At 37.3% G+C, this 18,636-nt stretch overlaps 1 protein-coding gene and 1 long non-coding RNA gene across 13 annotated transcripts in view; both read right to left on the bottom strand.

Annotated features, from left to right (window-relative positions):
• The window catches only part of LOC146397825 (uncharacterized), a 226,180-nt gene that overhangs the window by 159,618 nt on the left and 47,926 nt on the right, over positions 1 to 18,636 (bottom strand). The window lies entirely within an intron of this gene.
• LOC146397826 (uncharacterized) lies at positions 6,393 to 12,083 on the bottom strand. The gene is made up of 2 exons (XR_014825007.1): positions 9,654 to 12,083; positions 6,393 to 9,437 (listed from the first exon to the last, which is right to left on the bottom strand). It is a non-coding gene; the product is annotated as an uncharacterized LOC146397826 (long non-coding RNA).

Below are 18,636 nucleotides of genomic sequence, written 5' to 3' on the forward strand. Positions count from 1 at the left end.
AGATGTGGCTCAGATCCCGCGTTGCTGTGGCTGTGGCGTAGTTCGGCAGCTGTAGCTGTTTCAACCTCTAGTCTGGGAACTTCCATGTGCCTCACCCGTGGCCCTGAAAGAAAAAAAAAGACAACAAATCTGGACTATTAAATTCAAAAGCACTTCCTACGACTGCAGAGTGAGAACCTACCAACTGGGTTCAACTCAGGACTCCAGTCCCACTAGCCAAGGGCAACAGTCGAGAGTTGTTTCACCCCTTAAGCATGTTTTTCCTCCTGTCTTTTCTTTCTTCCTGCCTTCCTCTCCCTCTCCCAACCTCTCAAATGGTTTACTTCGTCTAATTCTTCTTTCCATCTTTTAATTCTCAAATCTTAAGCTAATTCTACCTGACTTATGATGCTGCTGGCATTCAGAACTACAAAGGCTCCTGATACTGACATGAAGACTGTATTCCCTATTTTGGGAAATGTGATTAAGGTGGAATGGAGTGGATTATTAATACTTAATAATACAGGTATTAATGCTCAACTGTGGGTCAGACTAGGATTGTCCCAGCCCTAGAGGAAGAGCCTTGAGCAAGGTTCAAGACCTTGAGAATATAGGGATGAAAGAAAAGTGAGCTTAGAGGGAATACCTTTACCAAATATACAGCCTAGGTACTATGCCTGTTAATCTGAAGAGAGTAAGGCTCCATGCCAGTGAGCTATATAGCAGGAACCAGATAAGAGACAAGAAAATCTTAAGGGATATGTTGGTATTCAAGCTCTATGTACGAGCAGACTGGAAAATGAATCCTTGAAGTGGAACCTAGCACAGAGGCAGGTGGATGGGTTATACCGAAGTTGGCAAGGAAATAAAGACCAGATGGCTCTGGCTCAGAGGGCCAAATAGCAAAATATCACATAAAGGGGATCATAATTCAGCTACCTCTACTCATCTCTAGCAAAATATGTCCCTAAATGGGCATGGCAGCTAAAATCAAGCATCTTTACACTCTTCTAGTGCCTGCAGTCAGAGCCTATTAGTGAAGTGGGGTGGGTGGGAAGCAGGGTTACCCTGCGTCAGATAAGGCCAGGTAAGACCTAAGGGTTCCAGGTGCTTCTTTTATTTCATTTGCTGCTGTAAACTACTGGGTTTCCATCTGCCTCCAATTCTTCTTAAATAAACTCTGGCGGCTCCTGGTTCTAGATAACAGCCTTGGCCCCAAATGTTCCACCAAGTGCCCGAAGGAAGGAATCAGAAATAACAATTACTCCAAGGTGGAATAAACAACAAAAAGAGGCAGAAGGTTCCACGGCTACAGTTCTCCAACTACGTCTCACTCAATGCCTTCCTTCATAAGATGTAAAATGCTTCTGCCTTTCAATAGGATGTGGGTGGGACCAACAAAGGGAAGATCTGAATCAGGCCATATGGACCAAGTCCCAGAGTTCTGGGGCTAGGAGAGATACTGAAAAAAGAAAAAAAGTGACCATGTGTTACCATCTTTTTGGGGGCCTCACTTTACTGATTTAAAAGCATGAGGCGCAACAAGGTCCTCTTTAAGATTCTACTGCACCTCCCCTACTCTGGCTTTTTTAGCTCTTTCCTTCTTGAGAATGTCCTTAGTACAGCTAAGTGTAATCACTCTGCCTCTCTCTTCATCATTTAGGACTGATGCTCCTTTCAGGAGGAAGTATACAGTCCCACTCTAGATAGAATAAAAGGCCTTCTTTCATCCTCTCTCTTACCCACAAAAAGAAGACTTTTTAAAAGCGTCACTCCAAATTTCTTGCAGTTGAGCTTTAGAGATAATTTCATGGAAATCAAAAGGAAGTAAAAATACTTGCATGAATGGTACCACATTTTCAAAAAGGAAACAGAATAAAGAAATTAATATACTCTTTATGAGAAGGAAGAAATCAGAGAAAACATGGTACTCACTGTTCCATTTACTTTCCCACAGTAACTGTAGAGCCCAAGCATATGACAGAGTTGCCAAAACACTCCCAGTATTAAAGTTGCAGATGACTAATACCATTGTCCCTTTACATATGAGATGGTCAGATTAAAAGCTGGCTTTTCCTTTAAGAATTTTCCCCTTTTCTCTGACCAATGTTTTCTCCTCTGTTCTGAATATCTTATAGAGCTAAAGGAATTCAGCCTATTTTGAAATAAATTACAGTTGGCAAAGATACCACTTAAACATTGAACCTACAAATCTGAGTGAGTTTTGAGGTTCTTGATATACTGATGCGGTTTATAAACTTCTGTATTCTATGTGCATAGAAGAACAGCATTCAAATGTCCTAAGTCAAAAACTTGGCATCTTCCCCCCAAAAGTCTAACTGTAAACATAGGTTTGCTACAACAAAATTATTACTGAAGTTGATTTACCGAGTAAGGTGTCTCTTCCACCCACTCCCCCCAAAATAATAAACACACTGAAGGAATATTCAGAAGGAGTGACACAAAGGGGAGAAGAAAACTCCTTCAATCTATTAAAAACGTCTATAGTGTACTAAAAAAAAAAAAAAATCCCCAAATTTAGCAATAAATTGTCCTAGATCTATTATTCAGTAGCATAAACACTGTGAAGTAGAAATGGTTAGAATACCTGTTTGGAAATAAAAGAGCCAGGTGGAGTTCTGTATAACTAGCAAAATGGAAGAACAAAATTATACACTGAAAACTGCATATTGGAACAAAACAAAGGATGTACTTTGAATCTCTACTTTTAAGAAAAATGGGCACCAAGAAGTTGCTACTAGTCAATCTTATTTGTAAAATTCTGTCTGAGAAGGGATAAAAATGGTTAAACCTTCTTAAAATCTGCTCAATAGTCAGTTTTGGTTATCTAAAAGGACTGCCAATAGGAAAAGCACTTGTACAATTACAGGGGGTAATCTTTGCATTTGCCATGTTAAGACCTTTAGCCTTTGTGTTATCAGTGATGGGCCTGGGGATAAAAGATGACTGGAAGTAACCAACTAAAATCGAGACCAGTAACAACAAAAAAACTAGGACTGAGAAACTTGACTTCACAAACTATTTTATGGTACTGTATTGGCTACGCACAGGACTAGACACAACTTCAATCTGCCAGCTGTCAATCGCCAACAATTTAAGATGAAAAAAACCTGATTCAGATTTTCCACAGCTCACTTCTAAAGGATCTTTTTTTTACACCTTCCAACAATCTGTATAGTAAAAAATTCCTGCCAGTTTCCATTTCCAAAGGATACCATGAAATTTAAAAATAAAAACACTGGGGCTCATCTACTAGCTCTATAACTGGGTAAATCTGTATGAGCCTCAGTTTAATGTATATGATACCAACTTATCTGATAGGGCAGTTGAGAAGATTAAATTATATACATAAAACATCCAATAGAGCAAGTCCTCAAGAAATGCTACTATTTCACCTTTTATGCTCCTTATAACTCTAGTAGATATTGATAATAATTTACATAATTGTTTTAATATTATTTTAAACTAATTAGGCAAAATCTATCCAAAATCAAATGCTATAATGGAATCTAAAGTTAAATAGTACTTCAAGGCAAATGTTTTGGATACTCAGGTATTTTAAACAATCTTTTATAACATAATATTACAAACCAAGTAGATTCCTGGTTCTAATTCCTAACTAGCAGAATCTGCAATTTAAAGAAAACTGTAAGTATTTTACTATGACTTGATACTCTAAATTACATGACAACTCTTAGTAGTAATATGCCTACTGATTCCACTATCCTATCGTACATAAGATCATCCAGTAAAAGAAAACTGCCAGATTTTTATGCTGCACAGCAAGCTTCCTTGAGTGCTACATATCATTTTTTTTTCCACTTCTTTTCTTTTTTTTTTTTTTTTAGGGCCACACCCATGGCATATGGAGGTTCCCAGGCTAGGGGTCTAATTGGAGCAGCAGCTGCCAACCTAAGCCACAGCCACAGCGACACAGGATCTGAGCCATGTCTGTGATCTACACCACAGCTCACGGCAATGCCCGATCCTTAACCCTCGGATTTGAGGCCAGGGATCGAACCCGAAATCTTATGGTTACTAGTCGGAGTCGCTTCTGCTGCACCACAACAGGAACTCCATTTTTCACTTATTTTCATTAACCAGGGGAAATAAAACTATTAGTTTATCAAAAAGTATCAGTCTTGTCAGTGATGACATATCGATTTCAATTCTGCTAAAGAAATATGATTTTTAAAAATCTCAAAAATTTTCACTTGAATTCAAATGATCTTTGGTTTTTACAGGAAAAATACTGTTGATAGTGTAAATGGTCATAAGAGGGATACTGTGAAGATACTTAATTTCAAAGATACCTAAAAAGTGGGTAACACACTAAAGCGAAGAGTTCAGACTTTGAATCTCAGTTCAGATACTAACTTAATTTTTGGGAGATTCTGGGTATAATGTTACCTCACCCACAGAGGTGTAAAAAAGATTTAATGATTTAATGATTTATTACCCTAAGTACTCATAAGTGGAAGCAGATTCTATAGCAAATAAATTTCCCTCTAAAGCAAAAAACCGAGAACGATTCAGAAAAATAACCCACTAAACTATATTGCCATGTCTTGCATTTTTTTTACTACTATGAAAAATAACCCTAAACCTACACCATCGGAGTAATATAAATTACAGTAAAAAGCCAAAGACTAAGAATTATTCCAATATTATATAAATTAAACTGTGGTACTACAATGATAGTTTCTGAGCCAAATAAAATATGGCAAATCGAATTCACCAAATACAACATGGCCAATCTAATTCATAGTCATGCATACAAACACCCCCCCCCACTACATAAAAGGAGCACTTAGGTAAGAGGAAATCACAACATATACACGGGAGAGCTAAGTTTTAGAATAGCCTGTCACTTACTCCCCTATAACCTTAACAACTTGCTTAATTTCTCTAAGTCTCTCAGGCTTACTTACAAAAGAAGAACGAGCCGTATCACAGAGAATTATAGACCTGTGATATCAGTAGCTTCCATCAAACCATTCAACAATTACTCCAAATACAAAATACTAAGAAACATTATGGGTTTGCCAAAGTTTTCGAAAATCTTTAAAGCCATAAATGACTTTAAAGAATTACTATTTCCATAAATTACAGTGTTCTGGTAGGGTGGTAGAAATTTAATTTTGCAAGAATTTTAATGTTTCATGAACATGGATGAAAGATTATTCTTCCTATACATGTAAACCCTAAACCAATACACTGATAGCTTAAGAAAATCCATCAGACTGAAAAACTCATGGATGATTAGAGATACTATTTTTTTGCTTTTTAGGGCCACACCTGCAGCAGCACATGGAGGTTCCCAGGCCAGCAGTCAAAAGGAGGTGCAGCTGCCAGCCTACACCACAGCCACAGCAACACCAACATGGGATCCGAGCCTTATCTGCAATCTACACCACAGCTCACAGCAACGCTGGATCCTTAACCCACTGAGTGAGGTCAGGGATAGAATCCTCCTTTTCATGGATACTGGTCAGTTTCGTAACCCACTGAGCCACGATGGGAACTCCTAGAGATACTATTTTTTTTTATATAACACTATCTGAGAGCTGTTGTGATAACGGTTTAGCTCTGAGTGTCTGTGTATTAGCTTCCTAATTGGCCCTCCTCCAATACATTCTCCACACTGTAGCCAATGCTCTTTGTAAAAGATAAATCCCTTTGACTAAAAACCCATAATGGTTTCCTGTTTCACTTCAAATAAAGTCTGAATTCCTCTCTATGGTGCATAATCTGGCTCCAGAGAATCTAACCAGTCTTACCTCATGCCATTTAGTCCCTTGCTCATTACACTTGAGTCAGGCGCTGTCCAGCAGAAACGTAATGTGAACCACAAATGTAATTTTACATTTTCTAGTGGCCATAATTTTTAGAGTTTAAAAAAAGGTAAAATTAATTCGAATTTTATTTAACCCAATATATGCAAAATAATATTGGGTTAATCAATATGAGAGCAATACAAAATTCTTATGATATTTCACATCATTTTTGTCATACTAAGCCTTCTAAATTGGTGTGTAATTTGCTCTTAGAGTACACCTCAATTTGCACAAGTCACTTGTGACCCAAGGCTACCAAAGTGGAGAGCATAACTCCAACCACATGGGCTTCCTTCCATCTCAGAACAGACATCTCTTTCTGGCCCTTCAGAATCTCCATGCGTGGGTCCCTCTTCCAGGGAGACACTTTCTTCCTACAGCTGCTCCTTTGCCGTGCTCTACAACATGGCTTAAATGTCACATCCTAAGACAATATTTTCCCAGTGGCTTTAGGTAAAAAGGTATCCCATTCATTCCCTAGTAGAGCACCCAGGAGATCAGCTGTCTTAGGACTTCTCTCATTTTGTAATATTTTTTAGCTTGCTTTTCCTTATCTTTCTAATACTTGTTTGTTGCTTGTCTTCTACCACTACACTGTAATCACTGCTCCATGAGGATAAGGATTGGTTTTACTCTGTTCGCCAAAGGCATGTCTGAGACACTGAGTTTTTGCTGAGTAAGAGATGCCTGTACATATTCTTAGTTTCTTCTGATCACTTAATTGTATACGTAATACTGAAAAGCAACTGGCAGCATAGGAAATACATATATACATATTTATCTATTTTATATATGTTTTATATATTTATATATAATTACTTAAATTTCTCAGGTAAGCCAAGTAAAGATGATTACAAGGTTTAGCTTTAAAAAATCCTTCTGATTTTCAAGTAATACACTTTTATAAAAATCAAAAGAAAGAATTCATTTAAAATTACAAGTATTATCTAATGAAAAAGTAAAATTTTATTTAAACTGAGATCAAATCTTGAGCAATTTCTAATATTCCTCTATTCTGTGCATTCCAGAGAAAAGTAACGTAAGTTGCTTTTTATTTGGCACTTAACATTTGTTGACTCAGATCACCCTAGTCTCCTAAAGATCTACAAAAGTCTATAATTGCTAAGTAATTTCTATAATTAAAGAGGGTAAATAGAAGTCTAGAAACTATGAATGGCACTTGAAGAAAGCTAAACATTTTAGCTAAGATTTAAACAAATTAAACTTTACCTTATCTGCTCTGGGTTCTCATTTTCCAAATTATTTCTGTAATTCTAAATTGAGATCCATGATTCACTTATATATCTTACATGGTTAGAGGGAAAGACGGTCACTGAAAATTATGCACAGTTTTTGATACATATTTTGATAAAGTCAATACAAATAAAAATCACGTAACTGATCAAGACAAAATATATAATTTGTGGGAGTGAATCACATTAAAATTATAGGCTATTTTTTCTTTTAGTTTGAAATATGAAATAATAGTTTACAGTCAGCTTCATCACGCTGCATACTGAAGATAAAAAGACTGTATCTTTGATTTTGAGATACCCAAGTAGCTCTACTATATCATATTAAGGTTACCTAGTCAAGTCCTCTGTTATTAACAGTTGTGTAAAGCATACATATGGCTATCTTATACTTAGACACAAACATCCACAAACAAATAATTATCAGATGTATATAATGGTCCAGGTATACAAATGTCTTCTCATTTAATCTTCCCTACAACTTAAAGAGGTTGATATGATAATAATCCTTATTTTGAAAATGGGCAAACTGAAGTTTTGAGAGGTTAAACAGTATGTCTCTAAACCTTGCTCTGCCCAATCATTGAAGGGAAAAGCTAGGTGTGAAGTTTAGTTTAGTTTCATTAATTAATTTATAATCTACTAAGGGGATGGAAAGGCTTAGAAACAGTGGCCATCCTTGCCACTTACACGCTTTATATAAACTTACTTGTGAGCATGGGATAGCCAAGTGCCTAAATCCCACCTCCACTACCTTCTACTCTCCCCACTACCCCTACGTGTGGTCAATTTGATTTTCTGACAGCACCTCTAGTTGCTTGTTCCTTGTTCATTTCTGCACTGGAAATAAAACCGGTTCAGGTAGAGGAAGGCAGGTCTAGTCTTGCCAGGCACTGATTTTGGGAAGGACCTTCTGTCTTTAACTTGGAGACCCATCTGACAGGTACAGCAGGGACCTATTTGCAAACCTCAACTCTACCCCCTGGAGTCTAATCTTTCCATGAACAATCTGAACTGGAATGTTTCTTGAATTTGGCAATTCGACATTTAATTGTGCTTGAAGGAGGCCATGCCTGACTAGTATCCCTCCTCGGAGGTTCCTGCCCAGCAAGAGTCTCAGGTGGCTGCCTACTTTCTCTGCCCAGCCTTATTACACTATTAAAATGTTAAATATTAATAGACTCTATGGCTCAGGTCATTGCTGTGGTACAGGTTTGATCCCTGGCTCAGGAACCTCTCCGCACTGTGGGCAGGGCCAAAAAATTAATAGACTAGAATGTATTATTTAAAATTATACTCTTCACAAATTTATTCTAATACAGATATTATAATTGTATATATTTTCTTAGTTTTTAATATCTTTATTAAGTGATACTCATTCTTTATGGTATAAGAGTACTGGTAGAAAAAAAAAAAAAAAAGGAAAAAAGACCACACTGGATCCAAACTTATTGGGGACAATAAATAAGTGTGTATGTGTATAATTCATAACCAAATAGATTGTAAATTAAAGCAAATTGAACCTATATCACTATAAATATATATAATGATTCGGTGTCAGTTTGCTTTAATTTATAGTCCATTTTATTATGAATTAAACTTTACTGTGGTTACAGGTATAAGACTTGGCGAGTATCAACATATCAATTATTATTTTAGAAGGATAAAATCAAAGAGTTGATATCATGTCAAAAAGTCATCACTTTTGGAGTTCCCGTCGTGGCACAGTGGTTAACGAATCCAACTAGGAACCATGAGGTTGCGAGTTCGATCCCTGCCCTTGCTCAGTGGGTTAACGATCCGGAGTTGCCGTGAGCTGTGGTGAAGGTTGCAGACGCGGCTCGGATCCCGCGTTGCTGTGGCTCTGGCATAGGCCGGTGGCTATGGCTCCGATTCGACTCCTAGCCTGGGAACCTCCATATGCCGCAGGAGTGGCCCAAGAAATAGCAAAAAAGACAAAAAAAAAAAAAAAAAAAAAAAGTCATCACTTTTTATAAAAAGATAGGCAATTTGTATTTTAGCCACAGTTCAGCTACTATTTTTATAAGAGTGACCAAGCCTAAAAGAGACTTGCCTAAAAGTGACGTGACTAAAAGCCCAGTTTCCTCATCTGTTAAATCTACTCTTTATATTAACTGATTTGTAAGGTTCTACTATTCAAAAACTGCGGTCTAAGCCTAGCTAATGTTGAACACCTTACAATAAAAACATCTGCTCATTAACTGAGCTTAGAGAAGTTATCACCCACATATTAAAGCTGTCTTCATGACTGACTTTCATTTCATGGCTTAGAGTAGTGATCATAATAACAAGCCCAAGGTTTGTTTTCTCCACAGATTTAATGTACCTAGATCTGTCTGACCACTGTTACCATGTAGTTTTCTCGGATGTTTCAAAATAATGTTGATATTGGTTAGCAGACCTAACGTTTGTTTTCTCCACAGATTTAATGTACCTAGATCTGTCTGACCACTGTTACCATGTAGTTTTCTCGGATGTTTCAAAATAATGTTGATATTGGTTAGCAGACCTAACGTTTGTTTTCTCCACAGATTTAATGTACCTAGATCTGTCTGACCACTGTTACCATGTAGTTTTCTCGGATGTTTCACAATAATGTTGATATTGGTTAGCAGACCTAACGTACCTTAGACTCATGAATGAATCTAAGAAGAAACAGATTTCACCATTTAAAAACTTCTACATCCCAGCAAGCCAGCATAGGAGGAAAAAGGATGGAGGCACTCTGAGGTGAAGAAGATCTCTAAGCATGTTTGTCTACAGGTGCCTTTTTATGTTCTGAGGAGGAACAATTGAGGGGGCAGTCAGTCACCTGAGCCACTAGGACTGCCAACAATTCTGCAAACACGGTTCCTAGTCTGGTTCTGAAACACTGAATTCCCCTTCCTTCAACACCTAGAATGCTTTCAGAAGAGAAGCAGATGCTAAAAATTACTACCAGGAGAACCCTTGAAACTGTTAACAGAGGGGAGGGACAACAAAGGGTGCATGTAGAGGGGAAGGGAGACTGACTGAGTGTTCTTTATTCATTTGACTAACAAGTATTTATTGAGCAGATACTAGGTGCCAGAAGAAGTGTTAAGCATTGTGGATATTTTGGTAAACAAAGAATGCAGCTTCTGTCTGTAAAAAACAATCTCCTACTCCATCAAAAAGAACAACAACCACCACGACAAGAAAACATCAATTTCCTCTACTTGGTATTCCCTCCATTATCTTCCCAATCTGAGTTGCTTGAATATTAAATACATGTATTTCATGCCTTTCTTCTGTAGGGGTAAAAACAAAGTTTTCAACATTTCTAAGGTAATTACAAAGTTAAAAACTAAAATTAGACCTAGAAAGAGTTTAGAATGTGTTTTATTCGGGAAAATAAAATATTCTGCTTCTTAGTTCTAAGGTTTATTTTCCTCTACATTTTCTCAATGAACCCTTTTTCAAAAAAAAAACAAAAAACCTTTCACAAAACAAAGTGTATAAGAATACAATACTAATAATTTTGATGGCTGTTATCCAACTGAAAACATATTTAATAGCCGTAATTTTGCCACTCAGTTAAAAAGTTATTTCAAAACGTCTCTTCCTTAATAAATAACAGGACTGTGAAGAATTAATTTTAATCAATGTTTTATGCTAGAATCTAGTATTTGCTATTTAACAAATAATTTAAAATGCTTCTCTATTCCCACATTTCTGGGAATAAATGGAGACCAACATCCACAGCCTCTGATTACACAAACCTTCAGTATCAGAGTGTTTTTACAATGTATAATTAGCAAATATAGAACAACTATTCACATATTTAAAGGGAAGTGAAATGCAATCTAAAAAATGTAAAGCTACTTACTAATTGTAAGAACATAAAAGTAAACAACAGAAAAACCACCTTAATTCCATCAGTGAACTAGTTTGCTTCCTCGCTCTCCTAAAGCGAGCACTATGATTATAACGGAAAGATCAGGACAGGGCCAGAGGAGGCAAAGGGCAGTTGCAGTTCACATGTGGCAAGAATCTTAGACAAGAGGAACTTGTCCTCTCCCCCCACAGTACAGATTTTCACATAATGTAAAGAGTGCAGCTCCGGCAATAGCTCAAGAATGCCTGAGAATGGCAAGGGATCAAATCCCAGCTATTTCCGTCATTTTGTGAAATACTAAAACATTCATTCAACTCATATTAAGCAATCTCAAATTTTACACGATAAGTGTCTACCTGAAAAACAGTCACAGAATTAATATACATTTTAAAAGACTGGAAGAAACCTTGCAGTTTCCTTTCCCACAGCAGAATCAAGCAGTGCAATGTCTATACAAATGAAATGGGTAAAAGAATAAAGTAAATATATTTCTTAATTTCCTTAACACGGTTTCAGGTGGTATGGTGGCTACCTCTTTTTTATTTTTAATGAAAATCTCCGTCCGACTCTTTGCATCATGTTATGTAGGTCCTTTAACAATATAATGTACTGGAAAATAATTAAAAATCATCTCTTAAACTAATTAGGTCCATAACCACCTCCCTGACTTCTCCCATTTATCTTGTGTTGAAAATCCTCCAATATTAGCTTGAATTTCATCTCTGCCTTACACGTTGCAAGCAGTGAAACAGATTAGTGCCTCAGAACACTTTATAGGGTTTCGTTATCAATCAGGTTATGTTCCCAGTGACGCTTTCAGCAAAATTATTTTATTCGAATGAACTCTCATGGGCTGAAGTAAACAAAGCTGTAGCCCACTGTTCTTGCATACTTTCCATTCATTTATTTCCTTTTTTTTGTTTGTTTGTTTTTACTTAGACTTATAGCACGTGTCATAGAAAGAGCGCGAGTTAAATATTCCTGGAGTGTCACAATATGTAATACAATAAAACAGATTACAACCCTACCTTTCTCTCACAGCAGTGGTGCCAAGCACAGGTACAACGGAGCAATCAATTTGTTCTGCAGACAGTAAGGCTTTCATGGAATACTAATGTAAAATCTCTTTTCTCTCTCCTCTGCCTTGACTCCCCAATGCCCAGGTCCCGACCAATTCAAGGAGGGGGCGGTGTGTCTTCTGCTGAGATAACCACAACTACTAATCAAGTCTACGTGTACAAGGACACAGGATTAAACCTCCACCAAGCTTGAGTTAGGGGTTTGAGAGCAGCTAAACACATGCACAGCACAGGCAAAATTAAACACACACACACACACACACACACACACACACACACTCATACGCATGCACAAGCCATGAAAATACAGATGTATCTACTTCAGTGAACTAATTCATCACACTTTTTCCCACTGATAGTCTTCTATCTCAGGGGCATAAAATTTTCTCCTGTTGAACTAAGGGCTTAGATCTCTAACAGTACTCAACAACAATTAATTTTCTCCAGAAAATGAGAATCATGATCATTATTCTTTGCATTAAACTGTTCACTGTTCTTAAAACGAGGCATTTTTCTAAACTGGACTATTCAGTACCGTGTACATGGGCTACTCTTTCAAGTGTTCATATAGGGTTAATAGACTCAGCAAGGATTGTTAAGATTTTGCACTTAAAAAGGGTACTATACTAGCTCACAACCACTTCTCCAAGAAAAGCATGTGTACTCCTAATAACAAAAAGCTATCTGAAAGATTTTCATTTATCTTTTATTTTTACATTAAATACAATCCCAAGGCATTTAAAAAATATTTTCAGGTCTCAAAAATTATTTAAAAGATGTCTTGAGCACTTTATAATAATTATGATAGCATGGTGGTATTTCTGAGCTCGTAAATCCAGAGTTTGAGGTTCCTTTCAATTAAGCATTTTCACTTAGCTTATTATTTTTTTTTCAAAATATGACAAGGTATGCCAATCATTGAATAGGGTGATGACAGAAATTGTTAAATATTTTTTAACAACATACATTACCTCATTTTAATCTGCCTGCCTTAATTTTCAAGTAACTCCTGAAAAGTACTGACAGCCAAGAGACTGTAAACTAAACAATAATTACAAGCAAAATACTCTAGATGGCTGGAAAAACTTAGGAGGAGGCTTTCTAAACCAGCTCTATTTTCATGTCAACAATTGCTTTTAACCCTGCTAAAATACCTGTGTCTTATTCTGCACTCTTCCTTTTTCTTAAAAAAAAAAAAAAAATCAGCAGAACAATTAAGAAATACTAGGCCTTCCATGAAGTATTGCAATAATGTTTAACCAATACTGATGCATTTGTCCTTGACACACTGACCGTGTCATCAGGCTACTGTCATGTGATATCATGTCATTTCCCCACCTGGCTAGTGACCTTGTCCTCTAAATGACCTAAAGCTTCCCTCAAGTAGCAGGAGGCCCCTCCCCGCTGTCTCAGCAAGGTCGAATGGGTCAGCGTGTCCTCATCTATAATCCACCACCATTTGTCAGCAGGGAGGCTGGAGGAGGCAGGCTTGCTACAAGGGGAGAATGCCCAATTAGGCAGCTGTCACACAAAGCATAGGCTGCAAAATTATCCCCTGTCAAAAGAAAGAGCAGCTGCGGGTGCCAATTACAGCAACCTTTCAACCCTTTAGGTACTGGAAACTACACAGAAGTAAATGAAGAACAATTAGTGATAACAAATCGATGAATTAGGACAGTAAATTAGAAATTACTAGCAGGTGAGCATGGGTCATACATGACATAAGGGCACAGCAGACTCCAGGCAAGGGCAGGGCTGCACAGAATCACACTACCCAGTTCCTCGCATAGAGATTTCCCCTCCAGAATTTTCTTTTTGCAAACCTAAAATCCTTTACAACAGCCATAACCTAAAAGTGTGCATACCTTTTTACTCTTCCTGGAAGACTCAAATACATTGTGTCTAGTTGGAGGAAAATCATCCAGAATATATCTAGTTAACTCTAAATTGTTTTTCTTATACAATCCATCACATTGTATCCCTTCAAACTTAGTCAACTTGTGGCCCACAAAGTCCAAGATACCAATTCAAATAATCACACTTAAAATATTATGCCCATCTTCCTAAAGCATGTGTCCTGGTTCTACTTTAGTCACACTTATAGGAAAATATCTTCATTAAGAAGGCAACAACCGAGTTCTGAGAAAACTTACATTAGTATCATAAAGCTGAAGTTTTATGATGCTATTTTATATATAAACAACTTCAAGATGTGCTTCTCTACATGATATACACAAAAAAGCATCAAGTATAAAGTTACTCTCAGATTATTCTGCTCTAATGCTAAAGAGGTGATAGGCATCAAGTCTCAAGCTTAGAAAACCAATTCACTTGGACTCTATATACTTCTGACTACTGTCTGGTACTTAGCACTCACAGGAAACAAAGGAGAAACAAAACAAAGAAACAAGGCCCACGAAGGAGGAGTCCAATATGGCTATTGAGTGCAATGGACAAGGTTTCATTGCGCCTTGAAAAGGTCATGCATGTTCACAAGCAACTTTCTTAAAGTCCATTTTAAACTGAAATTACTTTTTGTCCCCTAAGGAAAAACACATGTGTCTTTTCACACCAATTCTTTGAAAGCTGTGAAACATGAATGCTATGCGCTATATTTTCTAAAGACTCAGGGTAAACTGATTTACTAAAATTCCAAATCACAAATGGGTCAAAGTGAGGAAGAAAAGGTGAGATAATAAAGAAGCATTTTATTCATCCCTCTCCAGCATATTACAAATACATCACAGCTGCCAGCAGAAAAAGTTTGTAATTCCTAGTTCCTAAATTGAGTCATTTGATAAAAATTCCAGGAGACAAATGTCGTGGGGAGGAAACTTCTCCACTTAAAGTTTATCCGAGAATTTGATTTATAAATCATGTTTCACCCTTTAAAAAAAATGGTCATTTATAAATTTTCTTAAGTTTAGAATGCAACCTTCTAAAGCCAGACATAAGAAATTCAAAGTGAGGGCAAGTGGACAGGAACGAAGGAGTTAATGCCTTTAGAATTCAGCTTCCATCATACATGGGTGACTATCTCTTTAAATAATTTAAATCCTCTCCATCAACTACAAAGCTGTTTTGAAGCCATTTAGCTTTGTTCTTTACATGTGTTCTAATTAAGAAATGACCTTGTCATCACACACATCAGAAATCCAGGATTATTTCCTACAGCAAAAATTTTGAGCCCCCAAAAAAAGAAAAAGAGGGGAAAAAAAAAGACTTCTTCCTCAGTTCCTCACTAAAGGAAGTTGTTGGTTGGCTGAACGCTGAAGCAGTTTCACCACATAATTTTTTGTTGTTGTTGAATGTCATAGGGCGGGTTAGTGTGACCTTGAGCTGCATCAGCAGCACAGCAAGGGTCGAGATGCCTGCAGGCGCCCTTGTACTGGATTTGCAAGACAAAAACCTTCAAACTGGCTGAAGGACATCTTAAATCTCTTCAAAGGTTTTCCGAACTAATCTGGGCTGCTCTTAGCAGGATCTGTGCCAGTGTGAGAAGCAAAATTAAAAACAAGGTCTCTGACAGGATGTTGTCTCCTCTTAACCCTTCCCAAGCAGAAGAGAACAAATCACAAATATTCTGGAGAGATGGTTTCCCTAAAAGCTTTCTTTCATAACAAATTATGTAAGCGAGCAATCACCAAGGATGAGGCAGCTATTAGTCCTTAAAACTAAACCCTCCCATTGTGATTAAATAATTTGGCTCCTTTTTTTTTTTTTCCCTAGATCATGTTTTAGCGTAGCAAATATAAAACTTAAAGCTCTATTTGTTATCTTTCAGATTTGGAGCAAGTGATAGGTTAAGATTTAGGAGGTATTTCCATCAACATTAATTTCTCGAATTTTTTTTTAAAGAAAAAGCTTTTAGCTGGTAAAGTCATAAACTTTGTGCATATTGCATATAGTTACTAGAATTAAAACAGGTTAAAAATTATATCATATATTTTCTAAATTCCTTACTCCTAACATGATGAATACACAGGTAAGAGGAAGAAAACAAATCAGAAGAGTGAAAGTGAACATAAGTAAAACAAGATAAGGCAATCTCAGTCTTGTTGTAAGAAATTAGCCTGACATATTTTTATTGTAACATTGTAGTATTTCCAGTGTAGGCCAAAAAAGAAGGTATTATTACCAGCAGAGCATGTGAGTCTTGTCTGGAATACCCTTTAAGTTTAATTTAGTAGCTATAGCTCTTAAGAAATAATCTGGGGGAACAAATAGTTATAATAAAAATCAGTGTACTTCCATCTATGACACATTAGTTTCTCACTGGCAGATATACCTCGATTAGTTGTATAGAATATTTAGTGTAGGGTATAAAATGTATTGAGGTCTAATAGATTGCAAATGATGCCCTAAAAAAAAAAAAGAAACAGACTGAGTTCAAGATTATGCTGAATGACAGCTGCACTTTCACTCACTTGAATTCAGATATGCTTTTACAAATGGGGTAGGAAAAGGTTAAAGTAATTCGTAGAAGTATATAACACGAGAGTGAACAGTACATGTGAATTTTCCTTTAGTCACTATGCAAAAGAAAGACAGAGTATATGTGCTAAATGCTATGGCTGCGGTTTATAAAAAGTGCTCTGGGAACAAAGTGGGCTATAACTAAGTTTTCACTTTATGTGTGTCTGCACCCTAAGTGGTGGTCGGTGATGGTTAAAAAAATGAATAAAGGCTTGCCAGGCAGAAGAGAGTGGCAGCCACACTAGGTTACCAAAAGAGCACTCAAAAGGAGTTTCCGTTGGGGCTCAGTGGTAACGAACTTGACTAGTATCAAAGAGGACTCAGGTTCAAATCTCACCAAGGACTAGTATCTATGAGGATCCCTGACCTCACTCAGTGGCTTAAGGATCTGGTGCTGCCTTGAGCTGCAGTGTAGGTTGCAGACGTGGCTGGAAATTGGTGTTGCTCTGGCTGTGGTGTAGGTCAGCGGCTTCAGCTCCCAATTTGACTTGACCCCTAGCCTGGGAACCTCCATGTGCCATGGATGCGGCCCTTAAAAAAAAAAAAAAAGAAAAACCAAAACAAAACAAAAACACAGCACTCAAAGGAAGGGAACTGCTGAGTGTGATACAGGAAGAAGTGGTCCAATGTGACTAGAGATTAGGCTGAAAACACAACTGGGACCAAGGACTCTGAATCAAGGTCATGCCAAGGAGCTGGCCTTTATCTGGCAAGCACTGGAAGGTTTACAGGCAATGGTATGATTTAAATTCATGTTAAAATGCAACAACAAAAACAGAAGCAGGAGAGTTGTTGATGGCTTACAGGGAAAAAAAAATTAAAATTAGTGCAGAGAAGAAAACATAGTCAAAATAAGGCAGGGGCAGGAGAATTAAAGAGAAAAGATAGCTCTGAAAAACAATGAAGCCTGGTTTAAGTATTTAGATAGCAATGTGTATAACAAAACAGACCTATAAAATAGAGTAACTTTAATATCAAGTTCATTAAATCAAAAAAAGAAGAAAATAATTAAGGTGTCTCAAGCCTAGGTTTGCAAAATACCTTGGTAGTATGACCTATACAAAGTTTCAAGAAAACTAAGAACTTCTGCAGAGGTGTTTAACAAAGAGTCAGAAGTAGATTCTGTTGAGATTTGAATTTGTACATTTCAAATAACCATCTTCATTAAGTATCAGTAAGGATTTTGCTTATTAAGGCAGCAACATGTACTTTTTCAGAACAGTGTGAGGGCATAGTTTCCTTGGGTATAAGAGAGAGAGGCCTGGCTTAAAGCGTAATGTCGTTGGAGCTCACAGTTTCATCAACACTAATGAAAATAAAATTAACTCGGCAAACATTTATTGACTGCCTACTATGTTTAGGACACAGAATTAAAAAATAAAACGTCCCTAACATTCTATCAGCTTTGTGCTTCTAGTTTATCACTGACAACGATAAATCCCCAAATTGCAGCTCACGCCATGACACCATCACACAATAAAAAGATAAGTAAACAGAATATTGCGCTGTCAGTGAATTAATGAGTCTAAACCAGCAGCCCTCTTGGTATTCCCATGCAGCTGACAGGTACATATGACGCATTCTCAGAACTCTCAGGAAGACCCAGTACCCATTTAATTTGAAGAGAGTCGTCAAATACTCTAGGAGACTGACTGTCCTACTAAGACCTCAGAAAGAATTTAACAGAGTATCAGCCAAGGTAAGAGGGTAGGAGTGAAAAAACACAGGAGTCACTGGGGCCAAGTAACTATCTGCCAGAGAGCAGACTGTACTCTCAGAAAAGGAGAGCCAGCATCAGGGATCAGGTTGAGGCAAGTGGAGGGAAAGGTCAGACAAAGGAGAGAAGGGAAGATTTTGAAGGTAGAGACTTCTCACTCCCTCAAAGAAGTATAAATTTGACTTTGTGGAATAATTAAGAAAGTGACCAAACCCTCTGGAGTACGGAGAACCACCACAGAAGTATTTGGTGGTTTATACATCATAAAAAGGGCTAGAACTTGAAAGCCAGGGTACTGACAGGGCATAACTAGGAATGACCTTACTGAGTATCCACAAATAAAATGACATCTCCTTGAGTAAGCGTCTCCGTCTTAGAGCTGCCAAGCCAACACTGG

The sequence above is a fragment of the Sus scrofa genome, chromosome 13 (assembly GCF_054392235.1).
Source record: "Sus scrofa isolate SSC_HxYL_T2T_F1_AM1 chromosome 13, Sscrofa_HxYL_maternal_Yorkshire_Landrace_v2.0, whole genome shotgun sequence".
NCBI lineage: Eukaryota > Metazoa > Chordata > Mammalia > Artiodactyla > Suidae > Sus > Sus scrofa.